Source organism: Bombina bombina, chromosome 6 (genome assembly GCF_027579735.1).
Source record: "Bombina bombina isolate aBomBom1 chromosome 6, aBomBom1.pri, whole genome shotgun sequence".
Lineage (NCBI taxonomy): Eukaryota > Metazoa > Chordata > Amphibia > Anura > Bombinatoridae > Bombina > Bombina bombina.
The window spans coordinates 823,400,039-823,415,411 of NC_069504.1; the positions used below are offsets into that span (position 1 = coordinate 823,400,039).

The window sequence follows — 15,373 nt, forward strand, 5'->3', positions numbered from 1 at the left end:
CAGCTCCTAAGCTTTACATTTCTGCTTTTTAAATAAAGATAGCAAGAGAACAAAGAACAATTGATAATAGGAGTCAATTAGAAAGTTGCTTAAAAGTGCATGTTCTATCTGAATTATGAAAGAAAGAAAAAATTGGGGTTAGTATACCTTTAAAACCATACAATGTATTTTGAACAGTATTGGTTTCAATGCGGATGGATATTACAGGAGCACAATGTTATCTATATGGCACACATGAAGTAGCAGTGTCTTACTGTGTAAAGCTATAGCAATGGTACCAATTAGGGTAAAGCTGGTGCAAAATCTACCAGTTACAGGTGGTGCGGCAGGTATGAGATACCAGGTAAATGCAGCTGGCACAACAGGCTGTCATGGGATACCAGGTAGGTACAATTGGTCCAGCAGTATTCAGGTAAGTTGCCACTGGTACAGCAAATACAGGAGACTCAGCAGGCACAGGGAACCCAACAGGTACAGTTGGTGAGGCTGTCATGGGATACCAGGTAGGTACAATTGGTCCAGCAGTATTCAGGTAAGTTGCCACTGGTACAGCAAATATAGGAGACTCAGCAGGCACAGGGAACCCAACAGGTACAGTTGGTGAGGCTTTCATGGGATACCAGGTAGGTACAATTGGTCCAGCAGTATTCAGGTAAGTTGCCACTGGTACAGCAAATACAGGAGACTCAGCAGGCACAGGGAACCCAACAGGTACAGTTGGTGAGGCTGTCATGGGATACCAGGTAGGTACAATTGGTCCAGCAGTATTCAAGTAAGTTGCCACTGGTACAGCAAATACAGGAGACTCAGCAGGCACAGGGAACACAACACCTACAGTTGGTGAGGCTGTCATGGGATACCAGGTAGGTACAATTGCTCCAGCATTATTCAGGTAAGTTGCCAATGGTACAGCAAATTCAGGATGCTGAGCTATCACAACAAAGCCAGCATGTAGATTTGGTGAGGCTTTTGCAGAGTACTAGGTAAGTGCCCCTGGATTCAGATAGGTGGTGTCAGGAACAAGTAAACTACAAGCTTGCTGCAACACAGGATACAGGGAGAGCTGAGAGCAGGTAAGTACAAAATTAACTGCTCAATAACTCAGCCCATAGTAATAAGGTAAATTAGGTGGGAGTTTCTGAAATTAGTTATGACCCCTTTAAATCAGTGTAGTGCATGGCTAAGAAAAGCAGCAGACGTTGCAGGCTTCAGCATTCCACCTGAAGGAATGCTGAAGCAGGATACTATACTGTTGCTGGAGTGCAGTCAGGTAAGTACCTGACATCAGAGTACACTCACAACTTAAATAAGATGATAGACACAGTGCACTTGTGTTCTGATGACAAATCCAAGTGCTGATAGGATTGGGTGGTCTAGAGATTACTTGGTTGTCCACTAAAGAGTTACTATTTTCAGGAGAAGATTTTATATGATCACAAGTTTCCTATAAAGAATGTTTTATAAAAAGTGAAAGAAAAAGTAAGCAGGAACAAATTATGTACCAACAATATCCCAGCATAGATCCTAAAAGATTATGGTGGCAGATATTTGCTTTTGTGGCAAAGCCAACCTCTAGTGGAGGTGTTGCTGGGAATTTCCTCTGGTGAATTTATATTGGTACTATAACATCTTGTTGACCTACTCTGATTTCTTGATGATAGTTTTGTCCTTTCTGTATACTGAGTCTATTTCTGTTGTAAATTATGATTGATTTGTATGCTGCAATCCCTGTCATTTTTGTAGGTACATACTTTGTTCCTGCTTACTCTCTCTTTCACTTTTTTATAAAAATTATAATTTAAGGGTCTGCATACACTCTTTAAGAGACGATATGTGCTCTCTAAAGTTTTGTTGGGCATACATTTGTATGGCCTCCCTATAAATATTTCTGATAATTTCCTATAAAGAAGCTAGGGAAAAAGGTAAAATGGGAGAACTGGAGAACAATTTAATATCTTCACACATTTTTTGGGACTTATGCAAGACCAATTAGATGAATTGCAGTAGTGAGTCATTTACTCCAGCTTATACACTACAATAATAACTTATGTACATTACAAGTGTTTGTTTATCAGGAGAAGGCAGTGCAGCCAACCTGCCCATTTTTTTTAAAAGAAGTAATTGAATCCATCTTAATTGTAAGTGGAAAGGTTAATGTCTTCTTCACAAGAATTACAAGAGCTGCCAATTAGAGGATTTCACAACCTCTCTGTTGAGTTCTATAAAGAAGTAATTTACTTCAGCTTACAAACAACACACCAGTTAAAAGAATGACTGCTCTTAAGCAAGGCTCTAATATTTCTTAAGCAACACTAATTTTCAATGACTAAAACTGCAATTCTAAAGTCTTACTGAATGTGCTACTTCTAGTACTATCTTTGTATCAGAATGTGCAACAAGTAATTCACCGGCTATCATACACATAGTAGCACAAACCAAGTTGTGGTAGATGGCGATAAATAGTTACAGACGATACATTGTATAGGATTTACTACAGCATTTTGTAACAGTAATCTGTATGTATATATATATATATATATATATATATATATATATATATATATATATATATATATATATATATATATATATATATATAACCACCCAGTGCATTTTAACCCCCCACAGATAGATTCCCTGACATTGCAGTTTCAATATCCATTAAAGGGCCATAATACCCAAATGTTTAAACACTTGAAAGTGATGCAGTATAGCTTTAAAAAGCTGACTAGAAAATATCTCCTGAACATCTCTATGTAAAAAAAGATAGATATTTTACCTCAAAAGTTTCTCAGTAGCCACCTCCCATTGTAAAGGATTTCTAAGCAGCATTTTAGTGTGTCTGTCCTGGGACAGCTTAGGGGATGAGCCTCGTGCACTCTCATATTATTTCCCTATTCAGCTTACTATGAAATCTCATGAGAGTTAAGTCAAATCTCATGAGATCACAGTAAAAGAGTTCATGAACTCAGCACTGCTGATGCTGATTGGCTGCTGTTCATTTCTTCATTTTTTTTTAACCTGCAGCTGGGAGCAGCTGAGTATAACTTTTTACACAGAACTTACTCTGCTGAGCTTAGGAAATTGTGAGGTAAAATATCTTCCTTTTTTACATAGAGATGCTCAGGTGATATTTTCCTGTCAGCTTTTTACAGTTATACTGCATCAGTTTCAAGTGATTTAGCATATGAGTATTATGTCCCTTTAACTTAAATTGGCCTTTTAATCACAAGGCTTCTCCACTGCAAATATTACTTACTACTATGACCATTAACATGTCCAGTGCAATTAACACACCCACTAGGAGCCCCGTGGCCTAACCATGACCACCCCATTTCAACAATTTCTTATTACAACTCCTCCAGTTAACCCTAACATATCCAAACAAGAATTTCCAGCACTCCAGTGCTCTGTAACCCTAACATATGCCACAAAATATCTCTCATGCAAACATTGCATCTATTCAAAATTGAAATTCACTCATGCACTTTTCAGTTCTGACCATTATGTCTCTTTAAATTGAAAATGGCTGATTTGGATATACCTCTGCACACTCCTTTTTAGTACAGTATCATCATTTTTCAAAGAACAGAACATAGTAATACATTTTGACTTTTTCTCTTAAATACAACAATTTACTGCTCAGTAACTAAAACCTTAGTGAAATTCAGCACCTGGACAGCTCCACATTCTTTTTGTATTTTGCCATTTATAGTTGCTGTTTCTTTATTGGTAGAAGAAAACAGTGCTTTAGAATTCCTAACTCTGGAACAGGTTTTATCATCTAATTCTTATGTTTTTACATGGTCTATAGTCATTAAAGCTCCCCAATCTCTCTATTTCTATTGAATACCCTGCATAGCATAGCATAGGATCCAAAAGCAGGAAATACCATTGTTTTCTTTGTAAAATTAATAATGAAATGTTTACACATTTACTACAGTATGTAGGGCAGTATATAGTTGACACCAAATTTTGAATATGTTATTTTCATAAGTGTACCAAAGTTGATTTTGGAGGTTACAGTTTAGCTAAAAGAGTCATATATAGGGACATAATATTAAAAAAATTATTCTGTGCTTTGTATTTATAGTGCTTTTTTATTGAATAGATTTTCCTGTGCTGAATAAACCTTTTTTTTCTAGGTATCAGTTTTACTTTCTGTTGGTTTCACTTTCTATTTATAATGCTGTCACTTAGCCTTTTTCATTCAAAAATGTTTATAAGATATTTAACTATTGCTTTTTCAGATACATGATAGAACATTTTTGAGCATAATGCCTCTTTTAGAATTGAGATCTAAATCAAAGCTGTCCTAGAAGTAAACTAGCCTTGCTTTCCCTAAATATACACTAAAGTTATATTTTTGTTTGTAATGTTCTTGTAGTTGTAAGTATTGTTTTTTTTCACATTGCTGTGCATGGTATCATGTAAAGGGCAGCTTACATAACTGTTACAGGGATACTAAACCCAATTTTTTTTAATTTCATGATTCAGATAGAGCATGCAATTTTAAGCAACTTTCTAATTTACTCCTATTATCACATTTTCCTCGTTCTCTTGCTATTTTTATTTGAAAAAGAAGGCATCTAAGCTAATGTGCCGGCCAATTTTTGTTCAGACCCTGGACAGCACTTGTTTATTGGTGCTGTCCAATCAGCAAGGACAACCCAGGTTGTGAACCAAAAAGGGGCCAGCTTCTAAACTTACATTCTTGCTTTTCAAATAAAGATAGCAAGAGAATGAAGAAAACTTGATAATAGGAGTTAATCAGAAAGTTGCTTAAAATTGCATGCTCTATCTGAATCATGAAAGAAAAAATTTGGGTTGAGTATATAGATAGACAGACAAAAAGATAGATATACAGACAGACAGGCAGACAAAAAGATAGATATACAGACAGACAGGCAGACAAACAAACAGATATGTAGAGAGACAGACAGACCGGCAGACAAATAGACAAACAGACAGATAGCTAGGTAGATAGATAGATTAGGTAGATTATTTAGATAGATAGATAGATAGATAAGATGGACCTGCTACCTCCACCAATAAAAGGCGTCCCTGCATTTGGATTGTAAAATGTATGCACACACCTATATATAGGGCCCTGGTGCCCCTGTACCTGCTGCACCAATAGTAGTTAACTTACGACCTCTGAACTTATTAACGAAACATTGGGAAAGGTAAGTGATAGAAAAATTGCCATTCTGTTAGTTTAATTTGTTTAAAAAAAACAGGCAAATTAGCAAAACAAATAACTATTTTGTGTTGTTTTTGGATGTAAAGAATGTGAGCTTCATGGGTATTAACAGCAGAAGCATTTAAGAATTGTGATTATCAGAAAAATACTGACAATAACGAAGTACATAAATTGTTATCTAACAAAAACAAGCTCAAATTATGATTAACTACTTATTTATTTAACTCCTTCCAAAGTAGTAAAGACATTGCTTAAGTCCTGCTTGGGAGTCACAACACATTGCTGCACTTGCGCAGGACACCGTTGCTTAGCCAATCAATAGAAGCATATGCATGTACCCACAAATCACTGTAGAGCTATGTGTTTAAAAAAAAACTTGCCCTTTTGTAAATATTGTGTTCTTCCCACACTACCTAAAGATGCCAAAAAGCAAATTCCGTAAAATATGTTTGCTTCAATATGCCTCAAAATGCTGCAAATTCAAACCAATTATTAATTTGCAGCATTTTGAAAAAAATATTTTTTTTTTACAGTATTGCTTTTTGGCTTCCCCAGGGAGTGTGGGGCAAGCACCATTTTTACACAAAAGCAAGAGGTTTTTAACATTCCTTTTAACCCTTTTTTAGGGATTGAACACATAGGGGTAAATTACAATAATTGTTTAGAAACTCTAGGGAGATTTTGTTTAGATTAATAATTTGTTAAGTTTTGCTGAAGGATTGTGATCGACACCATAGCTTCAATAAAATTGTGATAAAATGCTCTAAAGAATTAGAGCTAACTAAAAGGTTTTTTATTTGTTTTAGATTCTTGGGTTCATACAAACCTGTAACAGAAGGTACAACATTTGCAATGGGAGCTGAGTGTGTCTCCCTGGTGAGGAATTTCTGTCTGCAAAAGCTGAGCGATTGAGACAGAAGGGACTCAGGTAATTAAATGCCATGGCATCTTCAACATAAATACAATTCCAACCAGGGACAATATTTCCACATGAGAAAAGAAAGGAACCTTTTCAACTTCTAAGAGCTGTGACTGTGATAGAGAAAGCAATATGTTGTGCAGAACCAATCGTGTATACTATGTGCTGGAATAAGAGCTCATGCAGTGATGGAGAGTCAAAAACGTGAAGGCATTGAACTCTAAGGGCTGTAGATACATAGAACAGAATTCCAGCTAAAGTAGCTTTTGGAATAAAAACTAATTTTGTTTTGTTTATTTTTGGAAGACAATTTTCAATGATGAGCACAAAGGCAAAATGTTGAGATACATATGTCCCTTTAATAATTACTTTTTTGTCCCTTTAACATTAAAGGGCTATTATAGTAAAAAAAAAAGAAAAAAAGACATACTGTAATCTGCTAGATTATATAATTTTCAGATAATCAACCCTAGACTACTGTGTGTTTAACCCCCAGACACAGTAGAAATACTGGTTGGAATTTGCAAAGGACTGCTGTTCCCAAGCAGAGAACACAGCTTATCCAATCAGCAGCATTAGTTGCATGACTCAGATACAGAACTAATGCTGCTGATTGGATCAGTGGAGTTCTCTGCGCGGGCCCAGCAGTCTTAAGCGGTATTTCTACTGTGTGTTTAACGCCTTTGCAGAGGTTAAAGGGACACTGAACCCAATTTTTTTCTTTTGGGATTTAGATAGAGCATGCAATTTTAAACAACTTTCTAATTTACTCCTATTTACAAATTGTCTTCATTCTCTTGGTATCTTTATTTGAAACACAAGAATGTAAGTTTTGATGCCAGCCCATTTTTGGTGAACAACTTGGGTTGTTCTTGATTAGTGGATAAATTCACCCACCAATAAACAAGTGCTGTCCAGAGTCTGAACCAAAAATTGGCTTGTTCCTTAGCTTAGATGCTTTCTTTTTCAAATAAAGATAGCAAGAGAACGAAGAAAAATTGATAATAGGAGTAAATTAGAAAGTTGCTTAAAACTGCATGCTCTATCTGAATCAGGAAAGAAAAAAATTGGGTTCCGTGTCCCTTTAAACACACAGTGGTGTAGGGTTGATAGTCTGAAAATAACATGCTTTATTTGAGGACAGTTGACAGAGGTACACTATACTCTCTCTGAGAACATGGTATTTCTCATTAGTGCTTTAAAAAATAGTATTGTTTGTATGCTGTTCCTAGCCAATCTGCTATGGATATCTCGACAAGCTCTGAGCGTATCATTATGTATAAATATGTACGTTTTTCTTGTATTATTAATTATAATAAAGTATTCTGCAGACAAAAAATGCTTAAATGTGCATGGCAAAACAACTTTGCAATATACTTTCATTATTTATTATGCCCCTTTTTCTTGTAATTTAAAGGGACGTGAAACCCCAATTTTTTTCTTTCATGATTTAGAAAGAACAAGCAATTTTAAACAATGTTCTAATTTACTTCTAGCATCTAAGTAGTTTCATTCTCTTGATATTCTTTGCTGAAAAAGAATATTGAGTTAGGCTCAGTAGCTGCTGATTGGTGGGTGCACAGAAATGCCTTTTGTGTTTGGCTCACCCATATGCATTGCTATTTCTTCACCAAAGGATATCTAAAAAAATAAAACAAATTAGATAATAGAAGTAAATTCAAATGTTGTTTAAAATTGTATTCTCTAACTGAATAATTAAATACATTTTTTGGGTTCAGTGTTCCTTTTAGTCTGAAATTTGGATTTTCCAGTCCTTCAAACTGAAAGAGCACATAAGACTTCATGAGCCTAAGTTAGCTATGCATCTGTCCCTAAAGGGACATATGTTAAAGTGAAATTAGAGGCGCCCTCATGTACTGGCAGTTATTAATTTGCCAGTATTGGTGTGCTATGTGCTACAATAAAGTGTTAAATGTATAACTTGTCACTAATTGTTTTTGTATTGACAATACAATGTATGATGTAAAAAGCAAAATAACAACCTACATATATAAATATAAATTGTTAGACTCAAACGATTTTATCAAAGTATACTACAATGATATGACTATCCCTCTGTCAATATAAGTTAGATAGTCCACACTCTCAGAGGTATTAAAATCTCCAGGCAGCAGACTCATTCCAGATAGGTGTTGGCAATCACAGGTTCTGTTCAAAAAGAGAAAAGAGAAGAGGCGCCAAATGGTGTGTATCGTTTTAAATTCAGTAGGCCATGCCCCCAGATAAAAACTACTTACAAAATTTCCAGCACTTGAGAAGTGCCACAAATGCCTTCTGAACTGTTAGCAGCCGTCCAGCTAGCTGTATTGTACCAGTACTGCTTCAATAATGTGCTGTGTGAGACAAAAAACACAAAAGTGCCACAATAGTGTGTATCAGTGTGATCACTTGTGAAAGCGCAATAATTGAAATGTACTCACAGGATATAGGGCACTTGAGAAGTGCCACAAAAACCTCCTGGACACTTGTCAGCTGTCCAGCTCACTGATTTCACCGATATCCTCTGGGTTCAATAGTTCAGGTCACAAAAGGGCTCCAATGAAGCACTCTACGATATACCTGTAGCTCAGTGTCCTGTTACTTGCATAAATGGCTGTCAGTATTAAATGCCAAAAAATGCCGTGCTACTTGTATTAGTAATATAAAAAGATATTTATTTAAAAACAATGTTACAGTGTAACATTGTTTTTAAATAAATATCTTTTTATATTACTAATACAAGTAGCATGGCATTTTTTGGCATTTAATACTGACAGCCATTTATGCAAGTAACAGGACACTGAGCTACAGGTATATCGTAGAGTGCTTCATTGGAGCCCTTTTGTGACCTGAACTATTGAACCCAGAGGATATCGGTGAAATCAGTGAGCTGGACAGCTGACAAGTGTCCAGGAGGTTTTTGTGGCACTTCTCAAGTGCCCTATATCCTGTGAGTACATTTCAATTATTGCGCTTTCACAAGTGATCACACTGATACACACTATTGTGGCACTTTTGTGTTTTTTGTCTCACACAGCACATTATTGAAGCAGTACTGGTACAATACAGCTAGCTGGACGGCTGCTAACAGTTCAGAAGGCATTTGTGGCACTTCTCAAGTGCTGGAAATTTTGTAAGTAGTTTTTATCTGGGGGCATGGCCTACTGAATTTAAAACGATACACACCATTTGGCGCCTCTTCTCTTTTCTCTTTTTGAACAGAACCTGTGATTCCCTAAAGGGACAGTCTACTCCAGAATTTTTAGTGTTTAAAAAGATAGATAATCTCTTTATTACCTATTCCCCAGCTTTGCATAACCAACATGGTTATATTAATATATTTTTTACCTCTGTGATTACCTTGTATCAAAGCCTCTGCAGACTGCCCCCTTAGCTCAGTTCTTTTGACAGACTTGCATTTTAGCCAATCAGTGCTGACTCATAAATAACTCCATGAGAGTGAACACAATGTTATCTATATTGCACACATGAACTAGCACTGTCTAGATGCAAAACATTTTCAAAATGCACTGAAATAAGAGGCAGCCTTCAAGGTGTTTGAAATTAGAATATGAGCCTCCCTAGGTTTAGCTTTCAACAAAGAATACTAAGAGAACAATTGGAAAGTTTTTTTTAAAATTGCTTGCCCTATCTGAGTCATGGAAGTTTAAATTTGACTTGACTGTCCCTTTAACCCCTAACCCAAAAGGGCGTATACATTTACGTCATGCAGTACTTTGCCTATCATACAGCATGACGTATATATACATCCGATCTGCAGAAAACTCCAGAAGTCTCAGCTTTCAAGATACAAATGAGAGCTGCAGCTTCTGAGCTCCAGGTATCTACCTGCATATGAAACTGAAGCATGATCGGTGCTCCGGTTCCATACGAAGGCAGATCTTTACAGATGGTGACACTGTGTGTGTCACTGTCTGTAATGATCATCTGCTGATGCCAGCGGGAGGTGTGGGAGAAAAAACGGGAGGCAGATGGCCAGTCCAGCAGTGGAGGGGGAAGGGAGAGGGAGTGGGATGAAGCTACACTACAGAAAAATAAATAAAGAGAGGAGTGATGGGGAGCTATGCTACAGAAAAAAAAGGTTGGTGTGGGGGTCGGAGGCCCTAAATAATGATTGTTGGATGGGGGGTGTGGGGGACCACTACACTACAGAAAATGTAAAAAATAAATAAATAAAAAGCTACAAAAAAATATGTATTTTATTGGTACTGGCAGACAGGAATGGCCACAAGTAGTGGGATCGTAAGATAGGTATTTGGGGGATCAGGGAGGGTTGAGAAGGATCACTACACTGCAGAAAAAAAATAAAACAATAATAATAATACTAATAATAATAATAAAAAAAAAACTGCATATTGGCAGACTGTCTGCCAGTACCTAAGATGGTGGTGACTAGTGGGGGGTGAGAGAGGAAGGAGAGCTGATTGGGAGGGATCAGGTGGTGGGAGGTGTCAGTTGGGAGGGTAATCTCTACACTAAAGGAAAAATTAACTTTACAAGCTACCTATTAACCCCAAGCACTGCCGGGAATAATAAGTGTGGTGCACAGCTGCAATTAGCTGCCTTCTATTTACCAAAAAGCACTGGCAAAGCCATGTATGTCTGCTATTTATAAACCAAGGGGATCATAGAGAAGCTTTTACAATAATTTGTGCCACAATTGCACAACCAGTATGTAAATAATTTCAGTGAGAAACCCAAAGTTTGTGAAAAAGTTAACAATTGTTTTGATATGATCGCATTTGGCAATGATTAGGTGGCAAGAAATATACCAACATGGGTCTAGATCAATACCGTGGGTTGTCTACTTAAAAAATATATAGTTTTGACAGGTAAATAAAAACAAGATTTTATTTCTGTGTAAATGAAGTGATAGCAAAAATGCTAAAAAATCCGGTATTTTGGGCGTTCTTTTCTGAAAGTCCTGGTAGCAAAAAGGATTAACACAGACTCAAACCCAGATTGTCGCCTCCAAAAGATAAAAATACAGTACTGGGTAGAGTTTAACTATTGCTAATCTGTTCTGTTATAGTTCAGACTCTGCTGATTTGTAAATCTATTGTAAGAGTGCAGAAAAATGTGTTTACTCTCCCTTTAATTTAATTCTTTGCCTTACTTCCTCTGCATTCTCAATCTTCCCTTTTCTCTTACTGATTATTAATTCATTTATTCCAATATTTAGGCTCTGTTTCACCTCTACCTTTTGCAGAATTACATTTCATTAAATTCAGGGCTAGTCTGTACGTGTTGCTGTTTTCTGGCTTGGATTGGTATTCAAAGCTTTGGTCCCTTGTATTAAGGATTTGCTACTGAAGTCCTTCCTTCTTGATATTACATTATGGAAGTCAAATTGCACCGGAGTAGAATGGATCGTATTGTTTGTTGTTTAGAGAGAGCTCAATTTCCCTTGGGGCTTCTCTTACTGGCAACTGAAAAGAGAGAAGGAAAGAAAATTATTTCAACAAATTCATAAAATAAAGAAGAAGAAAAAAATGTCAATTTCTTTTTTATCTGACTAAATCAAAATAGAAGACAAAATGTAAAATATTTTAATACAGTACTGCTGAATATGCCAATAACACACAGAAAAAGAGAGAATGACTGGAATTAAGAAATGGTTGCTTAATCAAATCTGTACTTTTCCACCTGCTGTGAAATTTTATAACCTATGTTTCTTAATGTCACTACTGTATATTGTTACCTGCTTTTCAGTATTCTCTTTTACCATCTCTGCTGGAATGTACGGTATGTTTCTTGCTCCTAGTCTTTTAAATTGTGTAAAAATGTATTGGATTCTAATGGAACATTTAATTTGTCAACAAATTCCATAATTTCACCATTTCTTTAACCCCTGCAAATGGAAATAGCCAAAATTGTGCTCATGTGCCACCCAGATGAGGACACAGCTGGTGAATCAATTAGATAAAAACATACTTGCGTATGTTCCAATTGCCAGCTTTATCCTTATCTGCAGTAGAAAGTATACGTTCCAGGAGTAAAAATTTGACATCAGTAAAAGGAAGCTACTTCTTTAAAAAACGAAAATCCATGGAGCATGACCAGACAACTGTTATGGTAGGCAGTAATATTTGAGCGGAAGAAAACGGTTGTTAAATCTGCTGATTATCAGCAACATTGGGGAGAATATAGCTCTGATACAGATATTGATTAACTCAGCTTTCTTTCCTGCACAGATAGATATAAATTACTTTGTGGACTTATTCAGATCAGACCTTCACAGTGAGTGACACAGTGACTGGTCCAAAAATTCATCCTCAATATTGTGTAAGTCTTATAAGTATCTACGGGAAACATTTGTTGGAGGTTGTTGCTGCTGAATGAGCATTTACAAGCTATTAAATTCAAGGGTTCACTTTTTCCAGCGTTGTGAATGATTACTCAATGTCTTCAATAAATATTTGAAAAGTACAACTGTTTGTGCATTATTAGTCTATTCATATTGTGTTTGTCAATAATTGTGACTTAGATGAAGATCAGACCACACTTTCAGCTATATTACATGTGTTGCAGTACAGCTTTTAACGCTTGATAAATGGTAAATCCAGCGTAATGCCCAGGAACACATATTACGAGTCATGTCGTTATAGCTATACCGCAAGCATTTTAGCCTGTAACGCAACGTCCAAAAAAATGACGTTTTTGTGTGGGATTTTCATAGCGCCGGTATTACAGGTTGCGTGTTAAGGGTTAAAAAGCTTGCGTTATGCTCTATACCAACACGATCCATACCGCCATCTGAGAGCAGTAGTTATGGATTTTGCAAAACAAAAATGTTTCACAAAACTCATAACTAAACTGTTACAAAGTACACTAACACGAGGCAGAGAGATCTAGGATAAGGAAGGGCCAGTGTTTCTCTCCCTCTTCCCTCTTGCCCCACCCTTCCCAGGAAGAGCCTGACAGACTGTTTGGATACCTGTGGTTGATTTACTTTTTGTCGGCTTCTGCTGAAACTCTACAAGTCTTTGGTTCCCGTTTTCTCCATGGTTGATACCCAGCGTATTTACTGCAATGGAAAACCTAAATTACCTGGGGATCATTTGAAAAACAGAGTGAATAAAAAAAATTGAGTTTCTAAAACACTGCGGAATGGAACCGCAAATGGCAGCCTTTACAAATGGCCATTCATGGAATCATTTGAAGAAGCACCAATGTATGTTGCTGTGTTCACCTACATAGGTTTTGGAGTTGTAACATTATTTGGCTACCTACGGGATTTCATGAGAGCATGGGGACTGGAAAAAGGCCACATGGCTGTAGAGAGGGAAGAACAGAAGGATTTTGTCCCTCTCTATCAAGACTTTGAATTTGTTTACACGAGAAATCTTTACATGTGAGTTCGAGATAACTGGAATCGACCAATTTGCAGTGTTCCGGGACCAGATTTTGACCTAATGGAACGTCTGACCGATGACTATAACTGGACATACAGGCACACAGGGAGAGTCATTAAAAATATCATAAACATGGGGTCCTATAACTATCTTGGATTTGCAGAGAATGATGTTTCTTCTTTAGACACTGTGATGAACATGGTAACAAATTACGGAGTTGGAGTTTGCAGTTCTAGGCAAGAAATGGGAAACTTGGATAAGCACAAAGAACTGGAAGAGTTAGTATCTCAGTTTTTAGGTGTTGAATCTGCGATGGTGTTTGGTATGGGATTTGCAACCAACTCAATAAATATCCCTGCTTTGGTTGGCAATTGCTGTCTCATTTTAAGTGATGAGCTGAACCACACATCTTTAGTACTTGGAGCCAGGCTTTCTGGAGCTACCATTCGTGTTTTCAAGCATAATAATATGAATAACCTAGAAAAGCTACTAAGGGATGTAGTGGTGCATGGTCAACCTCATAGTCACAGTACCTGAAAAAAAAATAATCTCATTCTCGTGGAAGGCATTTACAGTGTGGAAGGTTCTATAGTTTGTCTTCCAGAGGTTGTTCATTTGAAGAAGAAATACAAGGCCTATCTTTATCTGGATGAAGCACACAGTATTGGTGCTGTTGGGCAAACAGGCCAATGTGTAGTGGAGTACTTTGGAATAAACCCTTCAGAGGTTGATTTACTGATGGGTACTTTCACTAAAAGTTTTGGTGCCATTGGAGGATACATTGCTGGAAAAAGGGATCTTGTGGACTTCCTAAGGACCCATTCGCACAGTGCTGTTTATGCAACATCAATGTCCCCTCCTGAGACAGGGCAGATTATTAGGGTGATTAAGTGCATAATGGGACTTGATGGAACTCTGACAGGACTTCAAAGGGTGCGTCAGCTTGCAGAGAACACCCAATACTTTAGAAAATAATTGCGTGAAATGGGATTCATTACTCACTGGAATAAAGACTCTCTAGTCATCCCTGTACTTTTATACATGCTTGGAAAAGTAGGGGCTTTTGCAAGACATGTGTTAGAGAAGAAAATTGGTGTTGTTGTAGTTGGATTTCCAGCAACTCCGATCACTGAAGCCAAAGCAAGATTTTGTATATCTGCTGCACATTTGAAGGAGATGCTGGATACGGTCCTTGATGCACTTGATGAAATGGGCAAATTTTTGCAGCTAAAATACTCGTGACACTCCAAATCTTCTCGTGTAATACACATTGATCAACCAAACTATGAAATCGATGACTGAACTTCGGTCACTTCCTGTAATAGCGTTGCTGCTATGGAGCTTCTTCAGTCTGGAATCATGCACCATTGCATCTGTGGATAACTGATCTATTAGCCAATAAAGAGGACTCCATACATAACACAAGCCTGCAGTAAAGGGGTTAACACGATATATTGTCAACCTTAGTTTGTCTGTATCAGTTCACTAATCTGCAATATCCCACCAGCTCTTGATTTGCATACATGAATATCAATCACACTGGCTGTGTTGCACTCAAATCAAGAGTCATGAAAGCGTATAAATGTATTCTACCTCTTTTTATATGAACAGAAAAACTAACCAAATGTTTACTTACAACAATAATTAATTTTCATATACCAAAAAAAATATTGGAGACTTTCCCAAAACAAAAAAAATGCATTCACTCTAGATTTTTTCAGTTCAGTATTAGTTTTGCATTTGTAATTAATCACCTAAAGTGCCATAAATGTCACATTTTTGTTTTAAACAGTAAACCTTCTAAAATGTACTAACATATACTAATATGTTTGTTCTGTACAAATAAAAAAAAGAAAATCCCTATATGTTATTCCT

At 36.8% G+C, this 15,373-nt stretch overlaps 1 pseudogene; it reads left to right on the plus strand.

Annotated features, from left to right (window-relative positions):
* The first annotated feature begins 1,150 nt into the window (after positions 1-1,150).
* On the plus strand, positions 1,151-14,930 carry LOC128664650 (serine palmitoyltransferase 3-like; annotated as a pseudogene).
* Positions 14,931-15,373: the final 443 nt, after the last annotated feature.